A 24,437-nucleotide genomic window follows, 5' to 3' on the forward strand; every position below is an offset into this window, starting at 1 on the left:
GAAAGTGCAACCTATATTACGTAGGGTTCCTATCTACTTCAGACATTTAGACTTTCAAGTATTTCAATTCTAGTAGAATTCATACAAAGACAATTATATATCTAATAGGTTCATAAAGTCTTCTTTTTAATAAATGAAACATGTAGAACTGTTAGTACATAAAAAATGACATACTTATTTATATTTAAGATTTAAAAATGAAGGTATTATCAGGGTAGATGTGATGACCGAAGAATTTTCATTGTGAAGATACAGGAACTTTTCTGGGCAGATATTGTTGCTTTATTTTTCTGTTGATGCACTGAATGCATTCAGACCAACACTAAGAAAAAATAAAACGTAAATTCAAGAGAAGGTAGACTTACTCTGTTTGGAGTTTCTGAAATGAGAATGTATACAGCTAATAAAAACTAGTAAACAAAGAATGATACAAAGTATAAATTTAATAAAATATGAAATATTGACCAATGTCCTCTGGCATCAAAGGGACTGAGCTAATCAAACAACATGATGGCTTCGCTAACCAAAAATTTTAACTCATCTCGGGGGAACTTTTCTCCTATTTTAAGATAAATTATTAGTTTTCCCAACCGACTATTCATAAGCTACTCTACTGGACAGTTTCTTTACATGTGAGATCACATTTAATCCAATTATCTCCCAGAAATGGAGTTATTATTTCAACAGCCCGGAAGAGATAAATGACTAGAGACTCCAGATTTACACCTCAAACAAGTAGCTAGTAAGGGGCAGAGATGGGATTAAAATGCAGGTTGACCACACTCTAATGTTTTTACCTTTGAAAGGGGAAAACTGGATATACTTCCCTGAAGCACAGTGCCCTCTCTATTCTCTATTACTGGAAGTTTTCTCCAAAAGATTAAATTAAATATATATATACACACACACACACATACATGGCAAATCCATCCATATATATATATATATATATATATATATATATATATATACACACACACATATATACGTGTGTGTGTGTGCGTGTGTGTGTAGCAATCATACAATAGACAATCAGTATGTAAGACCTCTAAGACATTCAAAGGGAAATAACTGTATATTCAAATCAAACATTAAGTAAAGTTTTGAAGTATTATTTTCCTTTAAATATTAGCTTTTAAAGAAGATGCTCATTTAAAATAACTCCTAATTATTTCCAACTATTAAAGAATTCATAGTTTACTGATGTACGTCAAAACAATTAGCTGTCAGAAAGGAAAAAACCCTTGTATTATTTTGTAAAAGGGTGAAACTTCCCTGACCTATGAACTGCTTTGATTATGCTGATCCAATAAATGCCAGACAATTCCATTCAACCAAGAATTATGTCTCATATACCTGCTGGAATGACGGACTCAGTGTTCTGCTTAATCTTGCTATTCTTCTGTGATTACCCACGTGCAAATAAGCCTGGCATGACACAATAATTCAACAATTAAGGAAAAGTGTCATTACCTTATAAATAACTAAAACGAGTACTGAACAAAACAAAAGCAGAATGAATCTTGCTTCTTGTTTCATCACTTGCTTCAGATTCAGGGTCAACTTATCACCTATTCACTGTCTTCCTGATGTAATAAGCAAGTCTTTCAGAGAATAAGACTATCAAAGTCATGCAGAGATTCAAGAAAAGTACCAAGTGATAGACTATTGTGAATTAAATGATCAAATAGGAATTAACCAGAATACTATATTTTTTCCAAAATATATTGTTCCTTATGAGATGACAGGTAATACAGTCTCATATCAGTAACTGTGCATTACAATTAGTGCTAGCTAAAAGTATTTGTCACTCATGATCTACTACATTATATCTGGCATTTGAGGATGCCAGTTCCTTTGGGATTACAAAAAAATAATACCGTCATTAACAGAGTGATAAGTATTTGAGTGCTGTGCCAACATTTAACTCATGTCTCCCAACCGAAATGGGAAAATGTTCTTTATTGATTGGAGAAAGGATCTTGTTTGAAGATAATTGACTCTGAGTCTTTCATTGACATAATACCACCTCCGGAAGAAACATATGCTCAACTCGGAAAACAAAGGTTAGATGTAAGAGGCTGATCACTTTCTTACTCAAGCAGAGCTCCTGTTGACCTGAGTGAAAATTCTGTCTGCCTGTGAACCAAATGATTATAGATCTAGTCCACTTTATAAGTGAAAAAAAAAATCTTCAATTAAGAAACTTACATAGAAGCAGCGTGTAAGGAATACACAGGGCCAGTCACCTCTCATGGAAATAGGGAGAAGGGTGTGGTGGCCAAAAAAAAAATAGCTATTTCAAAAAAAGACAAACTCACACAAGTAAGCATTTTGTTGTATTAAAACAATCGCTACAAAAAACGTTGGTAGAAAGGATATATTCAGTCTTGGAAATGTTAATTTTGAGATGCCAAGGAAACATCCAAGCAAAAGTTCCCAGTGGCAGAAAATGAAAGATAAAAGAATCTGTTACTCAGTGTTGAGGTGGGGAGTGGAAGTAAACACACATACCACACACACAGCTATGAAAGGGAAGACGCCTGAAGATGGAGGGTATTGTAGCAGTGAATGTCATGGAAATCAAATGTACCAGCAACCAACACTGAGAAGCAGTGAGAAGTGAGGTCAAATGAAAATGCAAGTGAGTGTGGTGACCCAGAAGCCGAGGGAAGAGGTGCTCCAAGGAGAAGGGAATAATGTACTATGTAAAAGGACAAAGGTTGTCAAATAAAGGGATCACAGAACTGGCCTTACAGCTTCCCAATGTGATATTAATAAAAACAGGTTTGATGAAGTGATGGGTATGAATTTATGATTTTATAGAACTCAAAAGAGAATGGAATATGAACAATGATAGAAATTAGAGAGAGCCAATGCTTTGAAGGAGCTTTCCTACAAAGTGGAACAAGAAATGAGCTGGTTGGTCAATGGGGAATGGCTTTATGAGAGGGGTTTTAGGCTAATGGGAAGGATGCACAGAGCAGTGGTACTGGTGAGGCAGGAAAGTGTGGGAGGATGCTAAAGTGAGGTCCATGAGTCAGTGAGAGGCAAGAGAAGTTAGTTCACAGGTGAAGTGTCCGACCTCACTAGGGAACACAGGCCATTCATCATAGCCATGAGATGGAAGGAAGACTATGTGGGCCACATCCCAAAATGTAGGGCATTCGGAGTATGCAGATTGGACACACAGCAGGCATCTAGCCAGTTTACCGTGAGGACAACAGACAATGATTATAAAGTTACTGAGAGGACGTACATGTTTACAGGTGGTACAAATCAGCTATTTTTATGAATATACTATTTATGCCCAGCACTCATGGTTCTGAGGACCAGAACTAGCAGGGTTCTGTGCATTGTCTAAAAGCTGTGATTCTTAACCCCACACAGTCCTTAACCCAGAACCCACACAGAGTAAACTGCCCCGAGCCCCCCATGAAGCTACAAAGAATCCCAGTCCTTCAGAAGTGACTGCGGCTACCCTTTCCCCAAATAAGCCACCAGCAAAAGTCAACTTAAAAAGGGAAAAGCATCACCCCAATTAGAAAAAGTCTTAAGAGAAAAAAAAAATTACAAAAAGCGAGTTTTTCATCATTAAAAACAAAGCACCATATATGCTGAAAATAAAATATTAGATTAAAATAGTGTACTTTAAAAAGGGTAAAAGCCATCAAGATGCTCTCACACTGTGGGCCTGAGGTGCTGTGAGGACATGTGGCAGAGGGGGACCCCGCTGTGCCTACCCACCTTGCTGCACATGTTCAAATGCGGCAGAAGGGTCACCTTGCTCCCGACTGTTTTGGGTCACTCCAAGGGCACCACTGTACCTGGCGGGGCCACTGACCTTGGTTCACTTTTCCTCCACTATCATCTCTGGCTGGTAACACCCGGGGGAGTGGCTGCAGGCAAAGACATTTCTCTCCTTTCTGGGCTCCTGGAACACTTGGTCAGGGTGCGATTTTCCTCGCAGGAAGCTCGAGGACCTTCTGTCTCTCTGTCTGAGGATGCACAGGGAAGCCAAGGCCTCATGTGTACTACAGTGTCCTCGAAGGCCACACAACTGCATGCCCTGTGCCACCACTCCTACATACAAAGCCAAAATCTGCTCCCCTGGAATGTAAGCACTCTCCCTCTAATCTCCCACCCAGAAGGGAAGGTGTGAAGGCCTGGCAGGAGGTAGATCAGCCTCAGGTACATTCCTCCTCAAGCCAGAAGTCCTCGTGACCAGGGCTACACTTGGCCTCTTGGACATACAGCTCTAGGAGGACCTCGGTGGGCTGTTTATTCATCTTCTCCTTGGGGACTCTATGGCCAGGGGCCAGCCCATGAGGTCCAAGTACATGGTGTTGGGTCCCAGCATGAGCTTGGCCAGGCCAGGCTTATTCTGGTGCTGAGCCAGTGACCTCAGAGATGGTTTGCATATCCACTCCGTCACAACCATGGGCTTGATCAACAGGCTGATCGGCTGAGCTGCAACTCTGGGGGGCGGCCACTGGCAGGTGTTGCTGCAGGCAATGGCTGGAGGACACATCCTCTGGGAGGGGGCTCGGAGTGTGATTCATCCAGTTGAGGATGTGCAGTGTGCCCAGCAGCCAAATGCCTTCCTCCATGATGGTCCAGAAGCAGAAAGGCACGTGAGTGTTTGGGAAGCGCAGAAAGGACTCCCAGCCCTGCTTCTAGGTCATCTGCAGCCAGCTGAGCAACGTCTTGCACCTACCCCACCAGGGTCTTTAAGCAGAAGTTGAAGCTGGCCAGCCTTTGTCCTCAACCAGGAACACCAGCTCCCCAGAACTCAGGGACAAGACCTGGTCCTTCTGGTTGAGCCCAAGCGATCCTGAGCTTGTTGGGGGTACTGCTTGAAGTGCTGGGAGATGCCAGGAGCTCAGCGTACATGTAGTACCCACACCCTTGCCCCATCTCGGAGAGCTCTACTGCTCTCTCAGCCACAGCACCCCACCCCACAGGAGGGACCACCAAGAAAAGCAGGAAGGATGCTGCCACAATATCAAGAAGGATAACTGGCCTGTCCAAATCCTAGAGAAACCACCAAGATGGGAGTGGTTGCAACACGGCTCTTAGCTTTGATGATGCTCCCAGCCCAAGGTGTCAATATCTTCCCTTTTTAATTATGGTTTGCAGAGTTTGATCTCAACCTTGCTCCCTGAGGTAATGCAGGCCCTCTCAACCAGGTGTTTATACTTTTGCACATAAAGTATTTTAGTGCTTCACTCATGTCACTCCTCAAGCTGGGAGAGTCTTTTCTTCCTCTTAGCATCCCAGGGAATCCCAAGTAACATGATTCTCCCTCTGTATGTGTATAGCACTCCTAACACACTTCTGTTGGAGCACTTCTAATACGTGCTAAAGTTTCTGGCCTAAGGGTTTGCCTTCTTTGCTAAACGTTAAGGATAGCTATTATATATTATGTATCTTTATATCTCCAATTTTTAGCTCACTGCTCAGAATATTAAAAGTTGGAAAATGGCTGCAAAATTCTACACGTGCAAAAATGTATGGATATGTAATCACACAGATACAGTGGAGATGAATGCTAAAATCCAAGAGACTAAAATCAAAATTACTTTTACGAAGAGAACCACCTTTATGTAAGAAAATGCTTTGATAAGCTGTTTTTGAATGCAAGGTGGGATGCTGAGTGTCGGGAGAAAAAAAGAAAAAGGAAAAAAAATCCAGTTAATTAGTTCTACTTTAAGAAATGTGCAAGAAATTCCCAGCTTTTACTGAAGAAAATCTCCAGTAAAGTGTGCCACCTACTCAAAGCTGTGCGTTAGTTTTTGTGTGGATGTGGTTTGTTCTATTATGCTTCTGTGAAAGTCAAATAAAGTAGCTAAATTCTACATGTGGTCGGAAGAGGTAAAGAATGTGTTAGAGTGTACGATGATCTATAAGCTAAACTAGTATGTTAGTTGAAGAAACTTGGAAACAAGGTTGTTGAGAAAACCTGTGAACGTCTCCAGTCCCACCTGTGGTAGACAGAGCCTTGCTGTTCACCAATCTGAGTTCCTCTTCTTCCTGGGGAAATTGCTAAACTACAGCTCTCCAAAGTTGCCTTGTAAGTTCATTCACGTAAAGTTCCAACCAAAATAATGTGAACTTCCAGGCCAATTTTGGTCAATGTCAGCTTCTCATGGTGACTCCATTTTCCCTTTGTTTTTGCTGCTGGCTTGATGCAGACAAGCACAGCACTCTTGAAAAATATGTAAGAAAACCATATTTCTAAAATATGGAAGGAGACTGGATTCTCACATCAAAACTTGGGGGACAACCTCCCACCACATGGAACACTTAGATTTCAGGTGAGCAAGAAATAAATTTTTATTTTATCTGGATCATTACACATTAAGAATCTTTAGGGAAGTTAGCAGACATGGAAGATTTGCTTATTAATGCATATGAGGAAAAGAGTCAATTAAAAAATAAAATTAACTTGTAAAAATGCAGAAGGTCCTATCGATATAGGAGAATGCAGTTTTCATAGTACTCTCTGCTATGTCAGCAGTTCTCAAGTGATCTTATATTATGTAGAATCTCAAGAAATTTGATACATGTTCTTTTAGGTAAAGAGAATAAAGTCTCCTATTTCCTACTGTTGGTGTAGAAATTAGCCTTCCCCATTTTTATAACTGCAATCAGCTCAATGAAACATTAGGTTTCTTAATCTTTAATTTTAGTGTCTTATTTTAGCCTTTATTGTAGTTTTCTAATATATTTTGCTATGCTAGTATATTGGATATGCTCTTAATAAGCTTTGTTAATAATCAGACCCAATTCTCGTTTACTATAAAGGGAAGAAAAATAATCTTTGATTACTTACTATGATTCAGATACCATGGCAAGTAATTCTATATAAATTAGATCTTATTAATATTATTAAGATTCTGCATGTTTTTCCATTTGAGAGATGAGGGCACATAGGAAACAATGACTAATTTGCTCAACATGAGAATTCAAACATAAGTCTATGACCCCATACCCGAGATCTTTAAGTTGTAGTATCTTATCAATCTCTTCAGTATCTTCAGCTACTATATTCTTCTCCTTGTTCCTAAAAAATTTCATTGCCCTCCTAACTATACATGCTATACGCTAATGATGTGAAAACCCGTATTTTTCTTTTAGCTATTTCGTGACTTTCAAGATCCATACTTCTAACTGTCTTCTAGATACTGATATATGGAAACTATTTTGGCACCACAAATTTATCCCCAAACTGAATTCATTTTATATACAAACTTTCCACCCCTTCTATATGTAAGCTTGAGTCAGTGGTAAAACCATTCACCTTGTCAATTAAGTCACAGAGTTGAAAATCACCCTCAACTCATCTAAATATTTCAAAAAATAGCAAGTTCTGCCAATTCCGGCTCTTATACTTTCTTGGTGTCACCCTTGCATCTTGATCTCCATATGAGTCAGGATGCCAGTGGGAAACAGGTGGTTCACTAAATCTGCTAAATTTGGAATTCTTAATACAGGTATTTTTTGTAGGGCAGGGTTTAGGGATATCAGCAGACAATGCAGTACCCCTGGACTAGCGATAGTGAAGTATCACTTACCACTACTCATCTTGAAGCGGAAGGAGAGAGCAATTACCAGAAACCACAGAAGCTATTAATGTGGAGATGGTGGCTTGACAGGAAATGAGGTATTTGGAAAAGAAATGACCCAGAAGGGATACAGCCAAATAAATAATTACATTCAGCTGACTTCATGCCCATTGTCCAATGCCCTGCCACTACGACCCGTTAGCTCAACTCAGAATCTAATTGAAACTTAGAAGGCAACAGGGTACCATCCTTTTAGCTCAGGCTTCTGGGGGAAGATCAGGCCACAGAGGTGTGAAGATGGGCTGGAAGGGAAATGGGAGATGTGTCTTCGTTTGGGTTCTCATCTCTTCTCCTAACTTCTGCCCTAGACCCTAATATCACAATCTGGTTTAACCCAATGTATTCTGTCAAAATGGGGAATCTGATTTTTATTTTCCATGGCACTTAATTCTCAATGGAATCCCTGCATCTTCAGTGATAACTGCAAAATATTTAGTGCTGTGTAAAAGAGTCTTCAAAATCCAGCCCCTATGTATTTGTTATATCTCTCACTCTATGGTCTAAAACCATGCTATTTAAATAGACATGCTATTATAAACCCTCTTTAACACTGTTTCTGGTGACCTCCCTTCCTTCCTTCCATACTTTGCTCAAAATCCATTCCTCTGTGGAAACTCCTTCAGTTTTCAGCAAAAATTGATGCACATCCTTTACACTTCTGTAAGTCTTTACACGTTAGCACTTGTCTTACTGTAGTGTAGTGTATGCATATCTGTGAAATATGCTGGTTAGAAGAACTAAGAAAAGAAAGACATTGTGGCCATTACTGATGATCCTGTATCTTTCTAAATACTTTTGTTTTCATTTATAAATAAGTCTATCTTTGCTATTTTCCTTTTTTATGGAATTATGCTAGGGGTGGATACAAATATAAAGTTCATCTGCCTCCCCATTTTGTATTATAAATTTAAGATGCTGTGAAATTTAAATTACACGTTCACTGTTATGCATATTTTGGTATTTGAATCAAGAGTATAACTCAGTATTTCTGCCTGTTTGGCGTGTTCTCCACTACACCATACTATCTAACTAGATTTCTGTCCTTTTTGCCCTTCTCCTCTGTTTATATGTGCGAGATTTTCCAGTGCAACTCAATAACATCCATAGACTTTTCTGAAAGCACCAAAGGCATAAAATTTACTCCTCAAACCTATTTCCTAAAGATTTTATTTAAATGTTAGATGACCAAAATATTGGACAGTTTTAGGCAGAGAAATAACTTGGACAAAATGAACTTAGAAAATGCTACAGATAATGAAGATTGAGTACAGTAGGATGTGTTTCCTTATTCACTTTATCTGTAGCCTCTTCCATATCATTCATATTCTTGCAGGTTTAGGGGAGGTTAAAAAAAAGGGAAGTGAGTGATAAGCATCTTAATGTGATGGCATCCATAAAATCTACATGTCACATTTCATCTAATTTTCCACTTGAATTATGAACCTCTGTAAATAGGAGACAGATATGGAAAGCCTGAAACATCTATCACTCTTGACCCTGGCAGATTAAAACATGACAACTTCAAACAAAAATAAGTTCTGGTTAAGCTCCAAACTGAATCATTAGATAAAGGGATGATAATATTTTTAAATGCAGTGAACGTAAATATTGATATTGACTTTAATGCATCTTACTGAATTTTAGGATGTATATAGAAATATATGCAAACATTATTTTAAGATCATTGTAACCCTGTGCAACCACACAGTAGGCATCCTCTGCAGCCTTTCTTAGCTACAATGAAAGTCAAACTGCTCAAGTGCCCTGACAAGGTGGTGATGATTTATGAGACACAAATCTCTTTCAGTACATAGTAAATAAACCAGTGCTTTAACCTATATATTTGAAAATATTCAGTATAGATCTGCAGTTGCCAAAACACTTTATATGCTGCTTCCAAAGTGTTATGTATGTATTTATGCATGTCTTGACTTGTTCCAGAAAGGATTAAATGTGATCAAAATACATACTCAACAAAATAAAATATAACTTGGCAAAGATGAATGTGAATGCAATGCTGAGTGATACAGAGAGGTAACTGCTTTGATTAAGGGTAGAAGGATATTTTGGTTAAATATCTTCTTTTAATTCATTGGAAATTCTGTGTATCACATGTAGAGAAATAGATTCCCAGAATGTTACTGTATAGCTACATAAGTGTTTTCTTCAAAATTTTTTATTAGATTTATTTTATACTGTAATTACAAAAAAATTTTTAAAAGTCTATAGCAGACATATAGGAATTGAGAAACTGTCTCCTCTCCTGTCTTGCTTTCCACATATTTTGCTGTGTACAGATGACTCATTTTATAAAGTATAAAGTGTCGGGTAAGAATCAATATAGATGCTATTAGTAGAGACGGAAGATCCATTTCACTGATGTATTCAACATACATTTATTACATGACTAAGGTACACCAGGCTCTCTTTTGGCCTTCCTGCAAAACAGTGGTGGAGAAAAATCGACACATGCCCTGCCTCTAAGTATTGTGAGAGGCAGGCACATATTATTCAAATGTACTTACTATTACGTAATTGCAGTTCTGGCTAGATGCCATGCTGGAGAATTGCACGCTATTAATAAAGCTAGGAACCTGACCTTAACTGAGAATCAGGAAAGACTTCCCTATCTGGAGTTATTTTGAGCTAAGCCATCAATGATGAGCAAATCACCTGGGTAAAGAAGACAGTGGAAAAGGGACTGTGGAAACATTATCAGAAGGTGGGAAAACAGTATTGCAAAGGCTCTGAAGTTGGAAAGAGATAAGTTAATTTATGGAAATCCAATTAGAAAGAGTCTGGTTGAAAACATGACGACCCAAAACCTATGGGATGCAGCAAAAGCAGTTCTAAGAGGGAAGTATATAGCAATACAATACTACTTCAAGAAACAAGAAACATCTCAAATAAACAACCTAAACTTACACCTAAAGCAATTAGCAAAAGAACAACAAAAAAAAAACCCACCAAAGTTAGCAGAAGGCAAGGAATCATAAAGATCAGATCAGAAATAAATGAAAAAGAAATGAAGGAAACAATAGCAAAGGTCAATAAAACTAAAAGCTGCTTCTTTGAGAAGATAAACAAAATTGATAAACCATTAGCCAGACTCATCAAGAAAAAAAGGGAGAAGACTCACATCAATAGAATTAGAAATGAAAAAGGAGAAATAACAACTGACACTGCAGAAATACAAAGGATCAGGAGAGATTACTACAAGAAACTCTATGCCAATAAAATAAAAATATAAAGGTTGTCCAACCTGGAAGGAATGGACAAATTCACAGAAAAGCATAGCCTCCAAGACTGAACCAGGAAGAAATAGCAAATATAAACAGACCAATCACAAGCACTGAAATTGAGACTGTGATTAAAAATCATCCAACAAACAAAAGCCCAGGACCAGAGGGTTTCACAGGCAAATTCTATCAAACACTTAGAGAAGAGCTAACACCTATCCTGCTCAAACTCTTCCAAAATATAGCAGAGGTAGGAACACTCCCAAACTCATTCACAAGGCCACCATCACCCTGCTACCAAAACCAGACAAAGATGTCACAAAAAAAGAAAATTAAAGACCAATATCACTGATGAACATAGATGCAAAACACCTCAACAAAATACTAGCAAACAGAATCCAACAGCACATTAAAAGGATCATACACCATGATCAAGTGGCGTTTATCCCAGGAATGCAAGGATTCTTTAATATATGCAACTCAATCAATATGATAAACCATATTAACATACTGAAGGAGAAAAACCATATGGTCATCTCAATAGACACAGATAAAGCTTTTGACAAAATTCAACACCCATTTATGATTAAAAGCTCTCCAGAAAGTAGGCATAGAGGGAATTTACCTCAACGTAATAATAGCCATATATGACAAACCCACAGCCAACAATGTTCTCAATGGTGAAAAACTAAAACCATTTCCGCTAAGATCAGGATCAAGACAAGGTTGTCCACTCTCAACACTATTATTTAACATAGTTTTGGAAGTTTTAGCCACAGCAATCAGAGAAGAAAAAGAAATAAAAGGAATCCAAATCAGAAAAGAAGAAGTAAAGCTGTCACTGTCTGCAGATGTTAGGATACTATACGCAGAGAATCCTAAAGATGCTACCAGAAAACTACTAGAGCTAATCAATGAATTTGGTAAAGTAGCAGGATACAAAATAAACGCACAGAAATCTCTTGCTCTCCTATAGGCTAATGATGAAAAATCTGAAAGAGAAATTAAGGAAACAATCCTATTTACCACTGCAACAAAAAGAATAAAATATCTAGGAATAAACCTACCTAAGGAGACAAAAGACCTGTATGCAGAAAACTATATGATACTGATGAAAGAAATTAAAGATGATACAAATAGATTGAGAGATATACCATGCTCTTGGATTGGAAGAATCAACATTGTGAAAATGACTCTACTACCCAAAGCAATCTACAGATTCAATGCAATCCCTATCAAACAACCAATGACATTTTTCACAGAACTAGAACAAAAACTTTCATAATTTGTATGGAAACACAGATGATGCCGAACAGCCAAAGCAATTGTGAGAAAGAAAAACGGAGCTGGAGGAATCAGGCTCCTGGACTTCAGATTACACTACAAAGCTATAGTAATCAAGGCAGTATGGTACTGGCACAAAAACAGAAATAAAGATCAATGGAACAGGATAGAAAGCCCAGAGATAAACCCACACACATATGGTCACCTTATTTTTGATAAATGAGGCAAGAATATACAATGGAGGAAAGACGGCCTCTTCGATAAGTGGTGCTGGGAAAACTGGACAGCTACATGTAAAAGAATGAAATTAGAACACTTCCTAACACCATACACAAAAATAAACTAAAAATGGATTAAAGATCTAAACGTAAGGCCAGACACTGTAAAACTCTTAGAGGAAAACATAGGCAGAACACTCTATGACATAAATCATAGCAAGATCCTTTTTGACCCACCTCCTAGAGAAATGGAAATAAAACCAAAAATAAACAAATGGGACCTAATGAAACTTAAAAGCTTTTGCACAGCAAAGGAGAACATAAACAAGACGAAAAGACAACCCTCAGAATAGGAGAAAATTATTTGCAAATGAAGCAACTGACAAAGGATTAACCTCCAAAATTTAAAAGCAGCTCATGAAGCTCAATATCAAAAAAACAAACAACCCAATCCAAACATGGGCAGAAGACCTAAATAGACATTTCTCCAAAGAATATATACAGATTGCCAACAAACACATGAAAGGATGCTCAACATCACTAATAATTAGAGAAATGCAAACCAAAACTACAATGAGGTGTCACCTCACACCAGTAAGAATGGCCATAATCAAAAAATCTACAGAGAATAAATGCTGGAGAGGGCGTGGAGAAAAGGGAACCCTCTTGCACTGTTGGTGGCAATGTAAATTGATACAGCCGCTATGGAAAATAGTATGGAGGTTCCTTAAAAAACTAAAAATAAAACTACCATATGACCCAGCAATCCCACTACTGGGCATATACTGTGAGAAAATCATAATTCAAAAGGAGTCATGTACCACAATGTTATTGCAGCTCTATTTATAATAGCCAGGACGTGGAAGCAACCTAAGTGTCCGTTGACAGATGAATGGATGAAGAAGATGTGGCATATATATACAATGGAATATTACTCAGCCATAAAAAGAAATGAAATTGAGTTATTTGTAGTGAGTGGATGGACCTAGAGTATGTCATACAGAATGAAGTAAGCCAGAAAGAGAAAAACAAATACCGTATGCTAACACATATATATGGAATATAAAAAAAAAAAAAAGTTTCTGAAGAACATAGGAGCAGAACAGGAATAAAGACGCAGATGTAGAGAATGGACCTGAGGACACGGGGAGGGGGAAGGGTAAGATGGGACGAAGTGAGAGAGTGGCATGGACATATATACACTACCAAATGTAAAATAGATAGCTAGTGGGATGCAGCCGCATAGCACAGGGAGATCAGCTTGGTGCTTTGTGACCACCTATAGGAGTGGGATAGGGAGGGTGGGAGGGAGACACAAGAGGGAAGAGATATGGGAACATATGTATATGTACAGCTGATTCACTTTGTTATAAAGCAGAAACTAACACACCATTGTAAAGCAATTTTACTCCAATAAAGATGTAAAAAAATAAAGAAAGAGGCTGGTTAATAGAGGGAAATCTAAGGTAAGTCAGAATGTTTTAAGTGTGGGGGAAAGTGTTATGAAAAAGGAGTTGACAGAGATGTAGGTAGAGGCTGGATTCTGCAGTAGGAGACAGGATTGTGGGCGTTTTGGTGTTTGCAACTCCTTTACTGGCTAATCCACTACAGAATTTCATTTAGATAAAATGTAAAAACAAGACTCTAATCATGTGCCATAACAAGAATTCCATGATTCCCTCATACCCTTATTTGATTGGGTCCTTACACTAATGTCTCAAATGTGTCTCAAATTAGTGAATCGGTTTTGTGTGTGTGTGTGTGTGTGTGCCTGTGTGTGTGTGCTTCAGTGTAACTAATCACTGAAAACAATATATTTTTGGCTTCACTATTTCTGATAGGCTCAGGTGAAATGCTTCTCTGTGGTGCTGAATTAGGTGCTATATCCACCTAAAGGAAATACTCACTGTGTATAAAAAGACTTCTCACCTTTATATTTGAAAATATTAGGAAAAGAAAGTATTCCAGCTCTTGGGAAATTTGATGTACTAGCAGGGATTTCATGAATGAATGCTTATACTACTCTTTGTCAGATGAAACTTGTATTCTTTGAAAAATTAAGGGAAAGAGATAACCAACAATACAAATAAAAGGAAAGCAAAACAAAAACTAGATAACACAAACTAACAAAAGAGAAAAAATAAAAGAAGCTGCAATTAGAGATGACTATTATACTTATTTTTTTATTTTAAAAATGTTTACATGAAAATAAATAGTTATTTATCCTGCCTTTCCTGTATAAACTACATTTCAAATTAATCAAATAGCCTCATTGATGAGGAAAAGTTCTTCCGTATATAAGAAAAACAGATAATGAATGAACTGTGAATGGCAGAGCTGGAAATTAATTTTTAGCCTACAGGGAAGTAGATTATCCATAGATACTGAAATCGGTGGTTAAAGGATTAATCGAGAACTGGATAGATAGAACATGCTATCTATCAGCTCATAGATTATGTTTTTTGATAGCCAAAGCTTTACAGAGATCTGGTTGTCCCTGCCTTGAAGAGATGATTAGTCTTGGCAACATTACTGGTGTGATGACCAGCCATTTGGATGCCTTTAAATTTGAAATAATATACAATGCTCAGCATCACCTGTGAAGCATGAGTATCAAAGATATTCAAATAGTATTATGTCAACACCAATATGTCAGTTGGACTGCTTTCTTTCAACAAGTCAATGTTACAGAAAAAATGGAGAGAGAGAATTCAGAGTCATGGCAACAAAATGCAATCTATAATTCTTGGTTGTGTCTGATTCTAAACAAAATATATATAAAAGATACTTTAGAAATAATAGCAGATATTTGAATATAGACTATGAATTAGATGGCACTAGAAAATTAGTGTTAAAATGTCATTGTGAAATGCAGGAAGCCATTCTCACTTTTTAGAGGTGTATATTGAAGTATTTGAGGATGAAATATCAAGATGTCTGTGATTGTATTTAAAATTCTTTAGGAAAAATCAATGAAGCATGTCTAGCTAATATTTGATAATAATATTAAGTAATGTTATTTTTAATATTTTCTTCATATTTTTTGTTTATGTTTGAGGTTTTTCAAAATAAAAAATAAGGGATCTTCAAAGAATATCTATAATAATTAACTATCTCTTACTGATGGAAAGAAGGAAAAGAGGAAAGGAAAGATCGTATGTTTAAGGAAAACTTCACATTGTTATGTAAGATCTAACATTTTTTCACAAGACTTTGGTCCATAAGTTTTAATTAAGCACCTTTGCATTTGAAGTCTGCCCATGACCACATTTCTGCTTTGTGCCTATGGTTTGACGCTGCCCAATCCTGTTATATATTTTCAGCACCAGATATTATTTTCAGAACTTCCAGTTTCAATTTCTTAAGCTAATATTGACCAATGCCCAAATTCTTCACAAATGCCCAGTAAATGGACTCTACTCTTGTTTGCTTCTGTCTGAATACAGAAACTATTCATTTCATGCAAGGAGAACAACAGAGAGAAGTAGCTTATGCCAATCTAATTTACAGGATAACTTGCAAGCTCAGTTGTAATCTGTGTTTCTAAAGTATAGGCCTCTGCCTAATACTATGGCTTTACAACCATGGAAATTGCTCTCACTGTTCCCCATAAATTGTCAAAAGCAGATTCTAAGGGTAATAATACTAGCTAATACCATTCATAAATACTCAATATGTTACTGAGGCTATGTTGAGTGAGTGAGTCAGATAAATTAGGCCCGCTTCAGAGATGCAGAAACTGAGAATCAGAAGTCAACCAACCTGCCCAAGGTCAAATTGCTAAAAGATATGTGAGCTGGGTTTATTTCAGCTTTCTCTCCCTCCAAAATTAATGCACTTTTCTATACATATCAGATTCTAAGATAAGAAAATATTTAGTTTGCAGAACTAAGAGTAAGGTATCATTTACCATTAGAATAATGATTGCAAAATGAATCCATTATATTATTAGCACATTACCGATTTTTTCTGTTACAACTGCAAGTTGAGAATAGTTACACCCTCAGGCTACTGCAGACCTTTATCAGCATGTTTCCAGAGGCCTGGGCACCAGGGCTAGGGATCATCTATGATCAATGTTACATACACACATAGGAGCCTCAGTCAGAGATGTGCCTGCAGTGGTCCCTATAGACATGTCCTGGGTTTATACTTAGCTGCTCTAGGAAGCTTTTGTCAATACCCAGGGCATCCTTCAGAAAGTTCTTGCATTGTCCCTGAACTTTGAATTGAGTGCTGACCTTAACTGGCAGCAGGACTCAGTACTGAGTACTTTGCTTTCTAAATATTGCCCTAAGTATTGAAAAAGTCTCACGTTTCCTGAATATCTAAGTCAGGGGTCAGTAACTGAGGGGTAATTCTTGCTTCTGTAGGTTATTCAAAGACATGTTTTTAAAACTATCTTGAGCATTAAATTCTAAAGTCCTTCTCACTTTCTATTATTACTTTTTCCTATTTGCGTGAGCTAGATTTCTAATGGTAAGACTAGAAAAGTTTCATTTATATCGGCGGGGGTATCTTTTGTTTGTTTCCATCTCCATATCTTTCGTATGTGGTGCTGCTTTTCAGATAAAGAAAGGTTGTATATTTTGTATGTTGAAAATTACCCCAAAAAATTGGCAAAACTACATAATTTTGTGAGAACTCATCTGAGCAAACTGCCAAGACCACACAGCAAGTTCTGTACTTTGATCCAAATGGATGTTGGCTCCTGCCGCTTTTATATTAAACACTGACTAGAGTCCTAAGTATATGGGTATCTGGCTTTTCAATTTAACTTTTACGATATTGCTTCTGAATCCTGAATACACATTTCTGGTTAACAATTTTGTACGTTGTATCCTGTAGAAGTTAACCTGGATTTGTACAGTTCCTTTTTTGGTATGTTGAATATTTTTTCTGATCTATCCATTTTTTTAAATGATAAAACACATATAACCTTCAACTCATTTGACTTCTATGGACTACCCTAATGCCAAATTTTCAAACCTTTTTCTATGCTTCTCACCAAAACGTGGGGTTTGACTCTCCGATAAAGTGAGATCTCCCTTGATACATTGAGACCTACTGCAAATTAATACCATATTTTCTAAATAAACAATTTCTCTGCTGTTTCTGCTTCACCCTAGTAAATGTATATGGGATTGCTTTATCAACATTGCAAATTTGTCCTTGCTTGCACTATGACATGCTCTAGAAACAGCAAAGCACTTCTTATTTTGTCAGTCAGAGTAAATTATTTTTATTTTATTTTACTGTATACATTTAAAATGGAAGCAAAATCCTTTCTATATAGTCATTTTTGAAACACAGATATTGAATGGAATTGCATTATCTTTAAGAAGGGAAAACGTAGTAAATCATCTTTTTACTCAAGAGGATATTTTCAGATTCTTTCAAGATTTTGGTAAATACAATATTAACCAGTGTTTTTTTCCTTTAATTATAGTTAAGTTTGGAGATACGAAATGGAATTATATTGTCGGAATGCAAGTCACAAATTATAGTTTTCATTTCATCAAAATGGAAGAATAGATACCCAGAATGGTCATTGTATATGAAACTACAAATTAGATACTGAAATGTAAGGAACAACATTCAAAATGTATTACTGAAGTGACTGAAGAGGGCAAATTGTAATGAGGAATTATAATGGGGGAAAATAATAAGTGAAAAATAAAGAGAGGGCTATTACATACAATGATTAAATTTTTAATTGATTAGGAAGATACATCAGTTCTAAAGGTATATGCAAAGAATAATATAGTTTGAAAACAGAGTTGAAACACAAAGTCACATAAAAATAATTATATTATGTGGAAAGAGTTTAATAAACTGTCTCAGCAACCGTTTGAGCAGAAAGACAAACTTTAAAAAAAATAAATAGATTAACAAAAATATAGCAAATCAAAATAGCAAATATTTACAACTTGATGTACTTAACAGTGTATAGAAAATTGTATCCTTTCTATTTTACACTGTGATATTCTATATGTTCCCTGTAGATAAAACATGATATTTATAATAAATGAGCAAATAATAGGATGTGTCATTAGGATTAGTCTCAAACAGGCCCTACTATTTAACTTTAATTTAATTAAGTTAGAAAAACATTCATTTGAACATTAAATCAAACAGAAAGCATAGACCTCGAAAAACTTATAGTGTAAAGAAGACACTTTAATGGATAACCCAAAACTTTTAAAGGTGATAACTGGTAAAACTACATAATTTTTGGGTGAAGTAAAGATCCTGTACTAGTTTCCCATTGTTGCTGTAACAAATTACATTAACTTAGTGGCTAAAACAACACAAACGTATTATCTTACAGTTCTAGAGGTCAGAATTCCGAAACAGGATTTACTGGGATAAAATCAAGATGTCTGCAGGGCTGCATTCCTTCTGGAGCCTCCTAGGGAGAACCTTTTACCTGGACTTTTCCAGTAACTAGGGGCCACTTGTGTTCTTTGACTTGTGGCCCCTTCCTTCATCTTCAAAGCCAGTAACAGAGCATGTTCAAATTTCTGAGTCTCTGCTTCTGTTTTCCACTATAATACCTTTATGATGACATTGGGTCAATCCAGATAATACAAGATGGGCTTCATATATCAAAGGCTTTAATTTAACCACACTTGTGAAGTCCCTTTATCACATAAGACAACATATTCATGGGTATCAGAAATTAGTATGTGGGCATCTTTTGCCTACCACAAGCAGTATTCAGAGGAACTGATGTACATCTACATTAGAAAGTAAGAAAGGCTCTAAATTAGTAAACTGAAATGCAACCTGAGAAATCTTAGAAAGAACCCCAGAAGAAGCCTAAAAAAATTAAAAGGAGTACAGTACAATTAGATAGTATGAAAAAAAAGTTTGTAACATGGAAATACAGTAAACAAAGCTCAGCAAAGACAAATATTTCTTTGAACAAATTAATAAAATAGTTCTCTAGCAAGATTAAGCAAGAAAATAGAGAATAAAAAATTGTGCAGTACCACAATTGCTACAGCTTATGCCAATGAACAACCTTAAAACAGTAAATTTGAAAATTTAGAAGCAGTATGTATATTACTCAAAAATACAGCTTACCAAAATTGATACAAGATAGTAATTATAAAATATGAATTGTCCTGTAGATAGTAAATAAATAGAATCAATACTAAAGCCCCACCCCACCTCCCACCAAAACACTAAAAAAAAAAAAAAAAAAAAAAGCCAGTTGCTGATTCAATCATTTCAACTGAACTTTACCAAAGACTCAAGGTTTAAATAATTTTAGTCTATACAACACTTTCACAGGAAAGAAAAAGAGTCATTTATCTTCTAGTTATTGACAGTGAGTTTCAAAAAAAAGTAGCCACAAAATTTTAAGTAAGCAAAATCGCAGGGCAATCTCAGTCAGGAATACATTTGTAAAGAGTTTTGTATCTGGTATCAAACCAAATGGAAATGTATTTAAAAATAAGGCATCATGGCCAGGTGAATTTTAACTCCAGGACGAAACTTATGCAAGACTATATATTTAAGTAAGAGGCTAGAAAGATCAATAAAATTCAGTGGGGAAATTGTCAAAGTTGGAAAAATATCAAGAAAACATTTAACAATGGTTGGGAAATGATGAGATGATGGTTTTATTAGACAAATATTTTAAATTAGCTAGTATAAATATGTCCAAAGAACAAAAGAATGGACATATTAAAGATTAGAGAGAAGAAAAACAAAATGGAACAAATTGTAAAAAGAGACAAATCAATAAACACAAAAGTATGTTCTTTGAAAAGATCTGTAAAGTAGACAAACATAGCTGGACTGACAAAGGAAAATAAGAGAGAAGACTCAAATTGCCAAAATTAATAAGACTATATGAAACATTGCTACTGATTCCAAAGAAATAGAAAGGATTATTTTCCATTTCCACTAGAATCAGGAACAAGACAAGGATGTCCACTCTCTCCACTCTTATTCAACATAGTTTTGGAAGCCCTAGCTGTGTCAATCAGAGAAGAAAAAGAAATAAAAGGAATACAAATTGGAAAAGAAGTAAAACCATCACTGTTTGCAGATGACATGATACCATACATAGAAAATCCTAAAGATGCCACAAAAAACTACTAGAACTAATCAATTAATTTGGTAAGGTTGCAGAATACAAAATTAATGCACAGAAATCTCTGGCATTCCTATACACTAACAATGTAAAATTAGAAAGAGAAACTAAGGAAACAATCTCATTTACCATAGCAATAAAAAGAATAAAATACGTAGGAATAAACCTACCTAAGGAGGTGAAAGACTTGTATTCAGAAAACTATAAAACACTGATGAAAGACATCAAAGATGACATAAACAGATGGAGAAATATACCATGTTCTTGGTTTGGAAGAATCAATATTGTGAAAATGACTATACTACCCAAAGCACCCTACAGATTCAATGCAATCCTTACCAAACTACCAATGGCATTCTTCACAGTATTAGAACAAAAAATTTTACAATTCGTATGGAAATAAAAGATTCCAAATAGCCAAAAAAAAAACCTTGAGAAAGAAAAATGGAGGTGGAGGAATCAGGCTCCCCAACTTCAAACTATACTACAAACCTAGAGTAATCAAGACAGTGTCGTACTGGCCCAAAAACAGAAATATAGATCAATGGTACAGGATAGAAAGCCCAGAGATAAACCCACACATATACATTCACCTAATTTTCGACAAAGGCGGCAAGAACATACGATGGAAAAAAGACAGCCTCTTCAATAAGTTGTGCTGGGAAAACAGGGCAGCTACATGTAAAAGAATGAAATTAGAACACTACCTAACACCATACACAAAAATAAACTCCAGGGCTTCCCTGGTGGTGCAGTGGTTGAGAGTCCGCCTGCCAATGCAGGGGACACGGGTTCGTGACCCGGTCCGGGAAGATCCCACATGCCGCGGAGCGGCTAGGCCCGTGAGCCATGGCCGCTGAGCCTGCGCGTCCGGAGCCTGTGCTCTGCAACGGGAGAGGCCACAACAGTAAGAGGCCTGCGTACTGCAAAAAAAAAAATAAAAAAAAATAAAAAAATAAAAAAAAAATAAACTCCAAATGGATAAAAGACCTAAATGCAAGACCAGACACTATAAAACTCTTAGAGGAAAACATAGGAAAACCACTCGTTGACATAAACCACAGCAAGATCTTTTCTGACCCACCTCTTAGAGTAATGGAAATATAAACAAAAATAAACAAATGGGACCTAATGAAACTTAAAAGCTTTTGCAGAGGGGCTTCCCTGGTGGTGCAGTGGTTGAGAGTCCGCCTGCCGGTGCAGGGGACGCGGGTTCGTGCCCCGGTTCGGGAGGATCCCACATGCCGCAGAGCGGCTGGGCCCGTGAGCCATGGCCACTGAGCCTGCGCGTCCGGAGCCTGTGCTCTACAACGGGAGAGGCCACAACAGTGAGAGGCCCGTGTACCGCAAAAAAAAAAAAAACTTTTGCAGAGCAAAGGAAATCATAAACAAGATGAAAAGACAACCGTCAGAATGGGAGAAAATATTTGCAAATGAAACAACGGACAAAGGATTAATCTCCAAAATATACAAAGAGTTCACGGAGCTCAATATCAAAAAAACAAACAAGTCAATTAAAAAATGGATGGAAAACCTAAATATTCATTTGGTGAAATAAACATTTCACCAAAGAATACATAAAGATGGCCAAGAGGTACGTGAAAAGATGCTCAATATCACTAATTATTAGAGAAATGCAAATCAAAACTACAATGAGTATCACCTCACACTGGTCAGAATGGCCATTATCAAAAAATCTAGAAACAATAAATGCTGGAAAGGGTGTGGTGAAAAGGGAACCCTCCTGCATTGTTGGTAGGAATGTAAATTGATACAACCACTAAGGAGAACATTATGGAGGTTCCTTAAAAAACTAAAAATAGAACTACCATATGACCCAGCAGTCCCACTACTGAGCATATACCCTGAGAAAATCATAATTCAAAAAGAGTCATGTGCCACAATGTTCACTGCAGCACTATTTACAATAGCCAGAAGATGGAAGCAACCTAAATGTCGTCGACAGATGAATGTATAAAGAAGACGTGGCACATATATACAATGGAATATTACTCAGCCATAAAAAGAAACGAAATTGAGTTATTTGTAGTGAGGTGGATGGACCTAGAGCCTCTCATACAGAGTGAAGTAAGTCAGAAAGAGAAAAACAAATACTGTACGCTAACGCATATATATGGAATTCAAAAAAAAAAAAGAAAAATGGTACCGATGAACCTAGTGGCAGGGAAGGAATAAAGACGTAGACAGAGAATGGACTTGAGGACACAGTGTGGGGGGAGGGGGAAGCTACGGCTAAGTGAGAGTAGCCTCGACATATATACACTACCAAATGTAATAGATAGCTAGTGGGAAGAAGCCGCATAGCACAGGGAGATCAGCTCAGTGCCTTGCGACTACCTAGAGGGGTGGGATAGGGAGGGTGGGAGGGAAGTTCAAGGGGGAGAGGATATGGGGATATATGTATGTATATGACTGACTCACAGCAGAAACTAACACATTGTGAAGCAATTATACTCCAATAAAGATGTATTAAAAAAGAAAAATAAAATGGATTATAAAAGAACACTATGAACAACTATATACTAACAAAATAGATAATCTAGATAAATATAAAAATTTCTAGATACCCATAAACTACTAAAACTAACAATATGAAAGAGAAAATAGGAATTGATCTATAACAAGTAGAAACACTAAAACAGTAATTTTAATATTTTCAACAAAGAAAAGTCCAACTTCAGACCATTTTATTGTTAAATTCTAACAAACATTAAATGAAGCAATATTGCTAATCCTTCTAAATGTTTTTAAAAGAACAGGAGAGAACACTTTCTAACTCTTTTATGAGGCCAATATTATACTGACATCAAAAGCAGGCAAAGCCACTGTAAGTAAAGAAAACTACAGATAATACAGTTGTCTGTTTGCATCTGAATATAGAAGCAGAATTATCAATGAAATACTAACACAATTAATTTAGCAACATTTTAAAAAGATTATATACCATGGCTATCTGGGATTTATCCGAAAAATACAACTTTTGTTTATCATCTGAAAATTACTCAACATAATACACATTATCAATTAGAATAAAGGGAAAAGAAAACAAATCATGATCCTCTAAATAGATACAGAAAAGCATCTGAAAAAATCCAACACCATTTCATTATAAAAACACTCAACAAACTAGAGAGGGGAACTCTCTCAGTCTGAGAAAGGTCATTTATGAAAAACACACAGATAGCATATATTTATATAGTAAAAGACAGAAGGCTTTCCCCTAAAATCAGAAATAAGACAAAGATGTTCACTTCTATGAAATATTGTACTGGAGGTTCCTGCTAAGACAATTAGACAATTATAAGACATTCAGAATAGAAAGAAGATTAAAAACTATCTTTATTCACAAATAGCATAAATCTTTATATAGAAAATCCTAAGGAATGCACACATACATACACACACAAATCTATCAGGACAAATAAACAAGTTCAGCAAGTTTATAGGTTACCAGATCAGTGTACAAAAATCAATTGTAAAAATGTAATTAAGGAAATTTCATTTATAAAAACATCAAAAAATTCCATGGGAATAATTTAATCAAAAGAAATATAAAATTTTATATTTAAAACTCTAAAGTATCATTGAACAATATTACTCAAGATCTACGTAATTTGAAAGACATCTCCCTTTGCTGTGCAATGAAAGCTAGCACAGCACTGTGGGTCAACTATATTCCAATAAAAAATTAATAGAGGAAAGACCTAAATGTAAGGCCAGAAACTATCAAACTCTTAGAGGAAAACATAGGCAGAACACTCCATGACATAATTCACATCAAGATCCTTTGTAACCCACCTCCTAGAGAAATGGAAATAAAAACAAAAATAAACAAATGGGACCTAATGAAACTTCAAAGCTTTTGCACAGCAAAGGAAACCATAAAAAAGACCAAAAGACAACCCTCAGAATGGGAGAAAATATTTGCAAATGAAGCAAC

This window comes from Lagenorhynchus albirostris, chromosome 3 (genome assembly GCF_949774975.1).
Source record: "Lagenorhynchus albirostris chromosome 3, mLagAlb1.1, whole genome shotgun sequence".
Lineage (NCBI taxonomy): Eukaryota > Metazoa > Chordata > Mammalia > Artiodactyla > Delphinidae > Lagenorhynchus > Lagenorhynchus albirostris.